Genomic DNA, 13,886 nt, shown 5'->3' on the forward strand with positions numbered 1-13,886 from the left:
ACTAAGGCTTTCCTGGATGTAGCCTTTTGTAACAAATCCAACTCTTTGGTTTCTTCGAGATTGTATGTTTGACGAGGTATGATGGAACCTTGAATTAGATTGATTTGGCATTGTTTTCCTCTTTTCAGTGGTAATTCGTTAGGTAGATCACCTAACACTTCTCGAAAATCCTGTAAAAGAGATGAAAACACACTAGGCAAATCCTTGTTAATGTTAGAAATCGAAACAATTGATTCCCTAAAGCGAACAAGGATGCAAGGTTGTTTGTAAATAAGGTTCTCTCTCAATTCTTTTGTGCTCACACATAGATTTTGAGTCACTCTTTTCTTCTCACATTTAGGTTCACTCACCTCCCATGGGTCATTATTCTTTTGGCTTTTATAACTAGTGACCTCTTTTGCTTTTGCCTCTTTCTCAACTTTTTCTTTTTTTGCTTTCCCTACCTCCTCACAAATTATCATTTGATCTTTAGGGACTGGAAGTGTGTCATTCTTTGCTGGTCGTTCTTTCTCCTTGTCAGGTTTGTCATCTCTTGGCTTTTTTAGAGAAGCTGGAGTAGAAGATGAGGAAGGATTTGAAGGATTACCTTGGTAAGAGGATGAAGTACCTAGGTAATGTTCTCCGAATCTAGATCTCCTTTGGATTTGTGCTTCGATTGTCATTGCTTTCTTTAGTGCGTCTTCAAGGTTTTTGTACCCTTGTAGATCAAGAAGATCAATGATGTTTGAGTTTAAACCGACGATGAATCTTGACACGGTGACCTCTTCTTTTTCGGTTATGTTAGTCCTATTGAGTAAGGACTGCATCTCCTTGTAGTAATCTTCAACTGAACTTCTACCTTGTCGAAGTCGGTGTAGTCGTTGTTTAACTTCTCGTGTATAATGTGTCGGTAGGAATCGGTTCCTCATGGTTTGTTTGAGGTCGGTCCAAGAAGTGATTGTTGGAATTTGGAAGTTCTGGATCTTTTTCCTTGTTTGCATCCACCAAGTTCGAGCATATCCTTCAAATTGTATGGTGATCAGGTGAACTTGTTTAGCTTGGGGGCAGTCATGGTATGCGAATATGAGATCAACTTTTCCTTCCCATTTGATGTACCTGTCTGGATCGTTGTCTCCTTTGAAAGACGGGATCATGAACTTTGGTTTTGTAAAGAGTTTGGGTGCTTGGAAACGTGGTTGTTCTTTCTCGGGTACCAAAAGTTCAGCATTGTTTGGTCTTGGATTATGGTTTGGTAGATTCAGTTGTGGTTCTTGTCGTTCTCTCACGATTTCATCAAATCTTTCAACTTGAGTCGTGAGTCGGGCAAGTGTGGCTAAGATAGCCGTAAGTGTCTTGTTGTTAGTGTCACCCATTCTGAAATCATAACACTCAAAAGAAAATTTTAAAGTAAAATAAAAATAAAATAAATTCAACAAAGCAAGAAACCTCACAAGTCACTCCAAGAAAGTAACACAACGAGAGGCAAGTAAGCCGATCTTGTACTCTTTAAAACTCACTTTACCAAGTAGTCTTTCACAGTTCGTATCGGAGTTTGATTACTAGCAAAGGCGATAAGAAAAACCTAAAAGCTCTAAGAGGCCAAACAAAGGTTAGACTCCAAGCGAACGAGAATGCAAAGAAGGATGAAGTATGCAAACTCTTTAGTCCTACTAACACAATGAAGATAATGTGTTAGATAATGTAAAAGAACAATAACAAGGAAAAACAAAAGAACTTAAAGCACTAAGAGTCAAAGAAAAAAAAAGAACCAACCCAGAAACCTGGAAAACGCTGGATCAATTTGAGCAACGTTTTTGAGGGGGTTAACGGTGTCAAACAATTCTGGAAAAATTCTTGAATGTCTTTTGATGCGTCAAGAAACCACCTGTAAAATTTCAGAACCAAATACCTTCAGTAGTATCCAGTAGACTCTGTTGAACGGTGAGTCCTCAAACAATCTGTTTTTCTTGATCGCTTTGTTCGAAGGTGTTGTTGATCTCCAAAAATTCTGATTTTTTGTTTGAATGATCTTCAATATATAAATTTTCAATATGGAAATTTTCACCACGAAATTCCTCCTGTAAAATTTTCAAGAAATTCGACAAGATTCTAAACCGAATCTGCCGATGAAACTTGAATGATGTATTTGAAGGCTCCAATGAACTCCAATTGGGGTGAAATTTGGAATTGGGTTTAATCTTGGAATGAATATGACATATGGATAAAATCAGCCCTAAATACCTTCGTTTGCAATTTTTTGAAATTTTGGCTTTTTGGGCTCTTTTTTTTGTTTTTTTGCCTTTTTTTTTTGCCTTTTTTGCCTTTTTTGTTTTTTTGTTTTTTTGAAAAAAAAAATAGCAAACTAACAAGAAGGATTTAAATCTAAATTAAAATTAAATAAAAAGAACCTGAAACGCTGAATCTTTTGTGAACTAGCTCCGTTGGGGTACCTTGACGATTTTGTGTGCAAGAACAAGCAAAATTGCTTGCTTCTTTCCAAGAATCGGCCCAAATCTGATACCAATTGATAGGGAAGCGGTGGCGGATTGATGAACGTTGCTCTTGTTGAAGAATCAAACCTAGAAAGCTCTAGACTCGATTAAGAACAAAGGGAACGAATAGGGGAAGGTGGCGGTAGCAAGTAGGGTTCTTAGAGTTTCTTTTATGTGCTGGAATCAAGGCAATAAGATTAGAATAAAATAAACAAAAGATAAATAAACGGAAGATGAAATAAGATAATAAAGAAATCAAAATATCTCCCTTATGAAGGTGAACGGTAAAGACGATTGATGGTGCGAATGGATTTGTGGATAATAGATGGATAAGTGTCCTATCGAGCCCTCCTAGTCGCAATGAAAAGGCAAACATGATAAATGGCTCTAACCAACCCTCCTAGTCGTGATGAAAAGGCAAATTGGAGTGTGAAGATTAATCTCCCTCACAAGAACTTGAAAGAACTCAAGGAGAAGAAGCTTCGAAGGCACAAGGCAATCAGCACTTGCAAAAACGAACTCTCGTTGTATTATTAATCAAAGAAATCTGATTTACAAAGTTGAATGAAGCCTCCTTTATATAGGGGCTGAATTCTAAAGGTCCTAAATAACTAAAGAATAAAATATTAATAAACTAAACATGTTTTAACCCTAATTCCTAATAAAATAATAATAACTAAAAATATTGTTTTAACCCAACCTTAATTCCTAATAAAATAATAAATCTGATCCTAAAAGATAATTAATCATCCTATATTAAATTATATTACAAATAATCAATATAAAAATATTGAAAATTCGTAATATTTACAAAATAACGTATTAATCCCGTATAGGATTTCCTGCATGCACCATCTTCAGTAAAATGACCATATCTTGAGTTCCCGATATCGGATTGATGCGATTCAAGAACCGTTAGAAAGATAAGAGACAGACGGTTGTATCTCCAGAAGACATGCCGACCAAATAATATCAGGATCCCATTCAAAAAGTCGTCTCAAGTGCGCTGCTGTTCTGATATTCTTTTCCAAAGCTTGGACGAGTGGATCATTTGGAAGAGTTATTACTTCTTCCTTTGATGTGAACCTTGTGATGCATGTATCATCTGGTCGAACCAACATGTACCTATTCGGCCTAGTCCCTTCAAAAACTATAAATAGGCTTTCCTATTTCATTTGTAAGCAGACCATTTTGATTAATATAAGTGAGATTATTCTCTTCCTTAAGTCCTGGTGACTTTTATCGACTTATCAAGTATTTTTAATACTTGTGGCGTCAACCCCTTTCTTTTCACCTTGATACTTCTAGTTTATAGTTCATATAATTAGTGGGTCAAGGTACTTAATACCACCCCTTGAAAAAGCAATATAAAGTCTGGGTCTTTGCTCTCTATAGCATTAGTTCTTCTTTAAGACTTTTTCAAGATATTATCCTCACTTCCATCCCTTTGTTTCATAGCCATAACCCATAGCTATTTTAATCATCTTCCGCTTCCATCTCTCATTTAAACAGGCCACCTAATCACCCACATGTTTACCACCCTTAACCATCTCTTTTTGAGCCATTCACTTGTGTAGGTTGTTTGCTTCCTTCCTAGATCCACAATCAATTTGTTAAGGCATCATAAGAGCCTTACATCAAGCGGTAATCAGAGCTTTGGTGGAAGAAGGCAACGTGCAACAACAGCAGAAAGAAAAATACAAAAAAAATTGCAAAGTGAAGTGCAAAGTCAAAGAAATCAAGAAAAATCATAAAACAAAGTGAAGCACTCAAAAGAAAGAAAAATCAGCACTCAAAAAAGAAGAAAAGCAAAGAAAAGAAAAGAAAGAAGTTGAAGCACTCATCAACAATTCTCATCACCAAGCAAGTCAAGTAAGCCGTTTAAATTGATTGTGGTGATAGAAGGTTGTAAAGTGACTTGTGTAAGTAACCCCTTTTGTTCTTTTTTTCCTATTTCTAAACCAACCTTTCATTATATTTGTTTTTCCATTCCTACTAACCCATTTGCAGCCGACGCCAAACAAGTAAATTTACCTGATACAGTATTGAGTAAAGTTCTCTAGAACTTGAGACAAGAGAATCGAGAGGAAAAAGGATGGAGAGTGTGTGAGATCAGAAGAGGACAAGTAAAAGACATTAAAGTCCTAGAGTGCAAACACGAGCCGATTGAGTGACATCAAGTTTCTTGGAGTGACTCGTGAGGCTTTGTGAGAGTACATTTTGGGTAAGGTCTTTTACACATCTTATTCTTTTCTTATTTCACTAACCATGTCTCGAAGTCCAGGACGAACCCCTGAAAGAGATGCCCCTAATTTGCAAACTCAAGCAATTATGCATGAAATAGCCAGATTGCTGAAATTAGAATTGGAACCTTTGAATGATCATATGGATCAATTTGAAGCATCCTTAAGCAACCGAAGAGTAAATCGCCCTAGAATGGAAGAAGAAATCAAAGAAAAGGAGACTGAAGTAACATCAGTAGCAAGAAGAGATGTTCATCGAAATCAGAATGACAACTTCAGCAACATCAAAGTGACCATTCCTCCATTTCAAGGACGAACTGATCCAGAAGCCTATCTTGATTGGGTAATCAAGATTGAACACATTTTTGAATGCCAAAATTATACGGAGCAAAAGAGGGTCAGACTTGCTGCTATGGAATTCGTGGACTATGCCTTAGTTTGGTGGGACCAATTGGTGAGAAAAAGGTTCAAAGAAATGGAGATAGCCATGAAGGCCATTATGAGAAAAAGGTTCATGCCTACTCACTAACACCGAGATCTTTACCATAAATTACAAAATTTGAAACAAGGAAGCAAAAACGTTGAAGATTATTTCAAAGAAATGGAGATAGCCATGATCCGAGCCAATGTGGATGAAGACAGAGAAGCAACCATGGCAAAGTTTTTATCTTGCCTAAATCCTGATATTGCTAACCTTGTTGAACTTCAGCATTGTATAGAGATTGAAGAGATGGTACATGTGGCCATGAAAATTGAAAGACAGCTCGAAAGGAAATCCTACACTAGGAGTAGTCCAAATTCGGCCACCAAGTGGAAGCAGGAACCCATCACCTTCAGGAAACCAATTCCAGCACAAGCAAAGGATCAAATAGAAGTTTCCAAAGTAAAACAAGTCGGAGAATCTAGTAAGGGTAAAGAAAAGCAAACCGATATTTTCGAAAGATCCAGAGACATTAAATGTTTCAAATGTTTTGGGAAAGGACATGTTGGTAGTCAATATCCTAACCGAAATGCCATGATGGTACTTGATAATGGAGATATTGTATCGAATTCTGACGAGCCTATTTTTGATGAGGAACCTGAAACAGTGCAAGACGAAGAAACTGAAGAAAATGCAGATCATGGTGAGATGCTTGTTTCGAAAAGGTGCCTACAATCACAAACATCCCAAGAGGATATTCAAAGAAACAATATTTTCCATACAAGATGCCATGTCAAGGATAAGGTTTGCACAATGATCATCGATGGAGGAAGTTGCACAAACGTAGCCAGTACTCTTATGGTTGAAAAACTTGGATTGGCAACGTCAAAGCATCCTACTCCATATAAACTCCAATGGCTCAATGAAGGAGGTGAGTTAAGCGTTACCAAACAGGTTCTAATTCCTTTTTCAGTTGGCAGGTACAAGGATGAGGTGCTTTGTGACATTGTCCCTATGCATGCTACCTACATCTTACTTGGAAGACCATGGCAGTATGATAAAAGGGCCATTCATGACTGTTATCACAATCAATACATTTTTAAGCATGATGGACGCAAGGTAACCTTGATGCCTTTGACTCCAAAAGAGGTACAACAAGATCAGTTACATATTCGAAACAGTGTACAAGTATGGCGCAAAGACAAAACCCCAATTAAGAACGAAGAGTAACGAAACATGACACCAAACTTCTTCATAGAGAAACACGATGGTTCAAGGTTGGAAAATGAAGGGATTCCTACGAAAATTAGTGATGGTTGGAATTTAAAGACACAACTCTTCACCAAGGGTTTTAATCGCCAAAAGGTAAGTAACCCTTCATTTGAAACCTTTTCTCTCCTCACTTTTCAGGACCAATCACGTAAAAGGTCACTTCCAAAAGGGATATCCTTAAAGGATGATCATTCTCAAAAGGTACCTGTTGGTAAATCAAATTCCAAAGAAATGCCTAAAGGGAAATCTTATGAAAGGATACATAATGGAAGAACACAACCGTTCAAAGGATGCTTTCTTTTAGCAAGGAGACGTGACGTTATGCAAAGACAGAATGAACTCGATTTGAGGACAAATCCCCCTAAAAAAGGCGGGATGATGCAAGCACGTTTTCATCAATAAAGGGAGTACTCTTTAACACCTTTATATTGAAATTACTATACATATGTTATATACTACATGTTCTTATAATACAATTCATGATAAGAATTCTTGTTATGTTATATAATGTTTTAATAGCTAAAGAATAACTTAGTATGAAAACAACATACACATTGATATTTAAGCATATTAGGATAGTTTTATAATCATATTAAGCATGATTACATTATATATACATCAAGGCAGCATCATTATAATTCGTTTTAATAGATCATATGCATTCATATTAGCTCTTAAGCTTCATGCATTATCTTACACATATTATGAGATGATATATTTAGCTCATGACCTTCAATCATAGCTCACATTACCATATTCTTACATGGCAGCAAGGTATTTAGAATGTCTTAGCTCAATATCATGAACTTACCCTATTTCCTTGCACATATAGGAACAATGGAGTATGATGAATGTTGAGGTAGCTTGGTGGATGATTTGGACATCCTATGCAGCTCACAAACAGCTCACAAAGGACAAGGCAACTCATGGAACATTAAGGAAAGCTCAATTCAGCTGGAGGAGCTCAAGGCTAGCTAAACTTAACTAGTTGAACAATATGGAGCTGAGTTGTCAAAAATGATGTCATTGGTAGCTGGATATAGCTGAACGTGCTGTTATGAAGCTCATAAGGATTCAACTAAGAAGCTTGTTCATAAAACAACCCATGCTTGCTAGCTAGCTCCACACTCAAGCTAGCTTGGAGGAGACACATGCACGCCTAAGAAGGGAACACATGACCAGCCATCATCCCATGCAAAGGGCTGCACCACAAGGCTCCCTAGAACACCCATGTGCTTTGCATATGATCAGCCCCCAGGTGCCTTGCATGTGGTTCATTTAGGCGCCAAGATGAAGAGCCATTTAACCATTCGGCCAAGCATCATCTTCTCTCCCATTTGGTGCCAAAGTGAAGGGATACAAGTGTTACTCAGCCAAGGATTATTTCCCTCCATCAAGGGTCGAATCATCATCTCTTTTAGCATTTAAATCATGTCATTTTAGGAAGGTACAAGGGTTGGCCGAACCAACATGTACCTATTCGGCCAAGTCCCTTCAAAAACTATAAAAAGGCTTTCCTATTTCATTTGTAAGCAGACCATTTTGATTAATATAAGTGAGATTATTCTCTTCCTTAAGTCCTGATGACTTTTATCAACTTATCAAGTATTTTTAATACTTGTGGCGTCAACCCCTTTCTTTTCACCTTGATACTTATGGTTCCTAGTTCATATAACTAGTGGGTCAAAGTACTTAATACCACCTCTTGAAAAAGCAATATAAATTCTGGGTCTTTGCTCTCTATAGCATTGGTTTTTCTTTGAGACTTTTTCAAGATACTATCCTCGCTTCCATCTATTTGTTTCATAGCCATAACCCATAGCCATTTCAATCATCTTCCGCTTCTATCTCTCATTTAAACACCCCACCTAATCACCCATATGTTTACCACCCTTAACCATCTCTTTTTGAGCCATTCACTTGTGCAGGTTGTTTGCTTCCTTCCTAGATCCACAATCAGTTTGTTAAGGCATCAGAAGAGCCTTACATCAAAAAAGGTACCTCTTGAGGTAGCAACTATTTGTGAAAAGGTACGATTTCATAAATTTTGACTTTGGACATATTTGAAGTGTCCTAATTTGTGATGATGATGGTGTAGCTCCCCAGCTAAAATGAGGTCATCTTGTAGCTCAATCCAGCTATGAGCTCACGGGCCTCCGGATAACTTTTCACCAAAAGTTCCTTATGCTCTCCTAAACACCCCCATATAAGTTTCCTTGCTGTTGCATGCTCCATTTAGCTCCAATATAGCTCCCAAGTTGTGGCCGAATGTACCTACACACACATAACATAAAGATTAAGTACATGAACTATATTAATGTGTATATGATAAAGATGTGTACTATAGGTTATAATAATAACTCATGCATCATATGATAATGAATATTATTATTATAACTATGCTTGAATATCAATCAATGATGCAAAAACCATATGACATAATGAATGAATGCTCATGTTTTGATAATTCAAGTTTACTCTAATATGCAAATGTATGATCATAATAATACATAGTGCATAAATGAGTAAATTTAAGATAAAGTAAGGTAAAACTCCCTTAGATTAAACTTGATGGATCTTTAATTATGTGAGAATGTTATGAAGAAAGTTGGTGCTAGATAGGATCACATCAATTTTGGTTGGGACATTGACTGGCAACATGTCCTTTTCCAAAACACTTGAAACATTTGATGTCTCTGGACCTCTCGAAAGTGTTGGTTTTATTCTCTTTACCCTTGCTAGATTCGTCCACTTGTTTAGTCTTGGATACTTCTATAGGATCCTTTGCTTGGACTGGAGTTGGCTTCCAGAAAGTATTAGCTCTTGTTTCCATTTGGTGGCCAAATTTGGACTACTCAGGTTGAAGGTTTTTCTTTTAATTTGTCGTTCAATTTTCATGGCCATATGCACCATCTCCTCAATCTCTACATAATGCTGCAGTTCAACAATGTTAGTAATGTCAGGATTTAGGCCAGATAAAAATCTTGCCATGGTTGCTTCTTTGTCTTCATCAACATTGGCTCGAATCATGGCTATCTCTATCTTCTTGAAATAATCTTCAATGCTCTTGCTTCCTTGTTTAAGATTTTGTAGCTTATGATAAAGATCTCGGTGATAGTGAGTAGGCACGAACCTTTTCCTCATAATGGCCTTCATTTCTTCCCATGTAGTGATGGGACGTTTACCATTTCATCTTCTTGAACTCACCAATTAATCCCACCAAACTAGGGCATAGTCCACGAATTCCATAACAACAAGCCTGACCTTCTTTTGCTCCGTATAGTTTTGACATTAAAAAATGTGCTCGATCTTGATTACCCAGTCAAGATAGGCTTCAGGATCGTTTCATCCTTGAAATGGAGGAATGGTTACCTTAATGTTGCTGAAGTTATCATTTTGATTTTGATGAGCATCTCTTCTTTCTTCTGATGTTACTTCAGCCTCATCTTCTTCAAATTCTTCTTCCACTCTAGGGCAATTTATTCTCCAATTGCCCAAAGATGCTTTAAATTGATTCGTACGATCATGTAAAAGCTCCAATTCTAATTTCAAGAATCTTTCCATTTCATGCATAATTGCTTGAGTTTGCAAGTTAGGGGCTTCTCTTTCAAGGGTTCATCCTAGACTCCGAGACATGATTAGTGAAATAAGAAAAGAAAAATATATGTAAAAGACCTTACCAGATAATACTCTCTAATGTAAGGTAATTCAACCTTCTCGTTTGATTTTGGATCTAGGAAGGAAGCAAAACAACCTGCAAAGTGAATGGCTCAAAAATAGAAAGGTTAAGGTGGTAAACGTAAGGGTGAATAGGTGGGATGTTTAATAATTAAGAGATGGAAGAAGAAGTTGATGGATATGGCTATGGGTTTGGTTATCGAAACAATGGAATGGATGAGAGGATAGTATCTTAAAGAAGGCTTAAAGACGAACCAATGCTATAGAGAGCAGAGACCCAGACTTTATATTGCTTCTTTAAGGGGTGGTTTACAAGTACTTTGACCCACTAGTTATAAAGAACTAGGAACCAGAAGTATCAAGGTGAAAAGGAAGGGGTTGATGCCACAAGTATAAAATACTTGATAAGTCGATAAAAAGTCACCAGGACTTAAGAAAGAGAATAATCTCACTTCAATTAAAATAAAGGTCTGATTACAAATGATGAATGCTTTCCTATTTATAGGAAATGGAGAGACATGGCCGAAAGGTTACAAGAGGATTCGACTAGCCCTTGTGTCTCTATAAAATGACATAATTTAATGCTAAATGAAATAATGTTTCGGCCTTAGATGGAGGGAAATAACCCTTGTTCGAATAACTCTTATGTCTCTTCAAGTTGGCGCCAAATTGGAGAGAAAGGAGTGCTTGGATGAATGGTGAGAGGACTCTTCATCTTGGTGCCTAAATGAAGTCACACGCCTAACACATGGTGGGCTGGTCACAAGGCGTGCACATGGCTTCTCTAGGATGTTTGTGGTGCATCCTTGTGCATGGAATGATGGCTGGTCATGTGCTCTCTCTTGGGCATACATGTGTCTCCTCCAAGATAGCTTGAGTTGTGGAGCTAGCTAGCAAACATGGGCTGTTTGTGAACAAGCTTCCTAGCTAAGTCCTTGTGAGCTTCTTAACATTATATTCAGCTACATTCAGCTACCTTTGACATAACTTTTGGCAACTCAACTCCAAATAGTCCAACTAACTAAGTTTAGCTAGCCTTAAGCTCCTCCAGCTGAATCGAGCTTCCAAATCATTCACCAAGCTACCTCAACGTGAATCACACTCCAATGTACCTATATGTGCGAGGAAACAAGGTAAGTTCATGTTATTGAGCTAAAACGAGCTAATTACCTTGCTGCCATGTTTGATTATGGTAATGTGAGCTAAGTTTGAAGGCCATGAGCTAATTATATCATCTCATAATATGTGTAAGATTATGCATGAGGCTTAAGAGCTAATACGAATGCATATGAACTAACAAAATGCATTATAAGTATGGTGCCTTGTTGTATAAATAATAATCATGCTTAATATGATTATAAAGCTATCCTAACATGCTTAACATATTAAAAATAACAATGTGCAAGATGTATTCATACTAAGTTATTCTTTAACTTCATAACTAATATCTTAAGCATGATATGTATTATAATAGTATATATTATAAGGCCAGTATAAAGTGAATGCTTTATAAGGATGTTCAAGAATACTCCCTTTATAGTTAAAAACGTGCTTGTATCATCCCCCCTTCTTTAGAGCGATTTGCCCTCAAATCGAGTTCATTTTGTCCTTGCATAGCGTCACGTCTTTTTGCTAAAAGAAAACATCCTTTGAACGATTGTGTCTTTCCATTAGATTCCCTTTCGTAAGATTTCCCTTTAGGTCTTTCTTTGGAATATGATTTACCAACAGGTACCTTTTGGGAATGATCTTTATCTAGGGATATCCCTTTTGGAAGTGACCTTTCTCGTGATTTGTCCTGAAAAGTGAGGAGATAAAAGGTTTCATATAAAAGGGTACTTACCTTTTGAAGATTAAAACCTTTGGTGAAGTGTTGTGACTTTAAGTCCCAATCATCACCACCTTTCGTAGGAGACCCTTCATTTTCCAGAATTGAACCATCATGTTTCTTTATGAAGAAGTTTGGTTTCTTGTTTAGTTCCTCTTCATTTTTTGTTGGGGTTTTGTCTTTGCGCCATGCTTGTACACTCTTTCGCATATGCAATTGATCTTGTTGTACTTCTTTAGGCGTTAAAGGCATCAAGGTCACCTTGCGTCCATAATGCTTAAAAGTGTATTGATTGTGAAAACAATCATGAATGGCCCTTTTGTCATACTGCCATGGTCTCCCAAGTAGAATGTGGCTAGCATGCATAGGGACAATGTCACAAAGCACCTCGTCCTTGTACCTTCCAACTGAAAAAGGAATTAGAACTTGTTTGGTAACATTTAACTCACCTCCTTCATTAAGCCATTGGAGTTTATATGGAGTAGGATGCTTTGATGTTGCCAATCCAAGTTTTTTAACCATAAGAGTGCTGACTACATTTGTGCAACTTCCTCTATCAATGATCACTGTGCAAACCTTGTCCTTGACATGGCATCTTGTATGGAAAATATTGTTTCTTTGAATATCCTCTTGGGATATTTGTGATTGTAGGCACCTTTTCGAAACAAGCATCTCACCATGATCTACGTTTTCTTCAGTTTCTTCGTCTTACATTGTTTCAGGTTCCTCATCAAAAATAGGCTCGTCAGAATCCGATACAATATCTCCATTGTCAAGTACCATCATGGCATTTCAGTTGGGACATTGACTAGCAACATGTCCTTTTCCAAAACACTTGAAACATTTGATGTCTCTTGTTCTCTCGAAAGTACTGGTTTGCTTTTCTTTACCCTTGCTAAACTCGCCCACTTGTATAGTTTTAGGTACCTCTGTACGATCCTTTGTTTGGACTGGAGTTTGCTTCTGGAAAGTAATATGTTCTTGCTTCCATTTGTTGGCCGAATTTGGACTGCTCCTAGTATAGGATTTCTTTTTGAGTTGTCTTTCAATTTTCATGGCCACGTGAACCATCTCTTCAATCTCTACATAATGCTGAAGTTCAACAAGGTTAGCAATATCAAGATTTAGGCCAGATAAGAACCTTGCCATTGTTGCTTCTCTATCTTCATCCACATTGGCTCGGATCATGGTTATCTCCATTTCTTTGAAATAATCTTCAACGCTCTTGCTTCCTTGTTTCAAATTTTGTAGTTTATGATAAAGATCTCGGTGATAGTGAGTAGGTACGAACCTTTTCCTCATAATGGCTTTCATTTCTTCCCATGTAGTGATGGGACGTTCACCATTTCGTCTTCTTGAACTTACCAATTGGTTCCACCAAACTAAGGCATAGTCCACGAATTTCATAGCAGCAAGCCTGACCTTCTTTTGTTTCGTATAATTTTGACATTAAAAAATGTGTTTGATTTTGATTACCCAGTCCAGATAGGCTTCAGGATCTGTTCGTCCTTGAAATGGAGGAATGGTTACTTTGATGTTGCTGAAGTTGTCATTCTGATTTCTATGAACATCTCTTCTTGCTACGGATGTTACTTCAGCCTCCTCTTCTAATTCTTCTTTTATTCTAGGGCGGTTTACTCTCCGGTTGCCTAAGGATGCTTCTAATTGATCCATACGATCTTGCAAAGGCTCCAATTATAATTTAAGCAATCTTGTCATTTCATGCATAATGGCTTGGATTTGCAAGTTAGGGGCTTCTCTTTCTGGTGATCGTCCTGAACTCCGAGACATGGTTAGCAAATAAGAAAAGAATAAGATGTGTAAAAGACCTTACCAGAATATACTCTCACAAAGCCTCACGAGTCACTCCAAGAAAACTTGATGTCACTCAATCCGCTCGTGTTTGCACTCTAGGACTTTAATGGCTTTTACTTGTCCTCTTCTGATCTTACACACGCTCCAGCCTTTTTCCT

The 13,886-nt window shown here is 37.4% G+C and overlaps 1 pseudogene; it reads right to left on the reverse strand.

Moving 5' to 3' along the window:
* LOC120195744 overlaps nucleotides 1-13,332 on the reverse strand; it is a 65,141-nt pseudogene extending 51,809 nt beyond the window's left edge.
* Between the last annotated feature and the right edge of the window lie 554 nt (nucleotides 13,333-13,886).

This window comes from Hibiscus syriacus, unplaced genomic scaffold (genome assembly GCF_006381635.1).
Source record: "Hibiscus syriacus cultivar Baekdansim isolate YM2019G1 unplaced genomic scaffold, ASM638163v2 tig00117017_pilon, whole genome shotgun sequence".
Classification (NCBI taxonomy): domain Eukaryota; kingdom Viridiplantae; phylum Streptophyta; class Magnoliopsida; order Malvales; family Malvaceae; genus Hibiscus; species Hibiscus syriacus.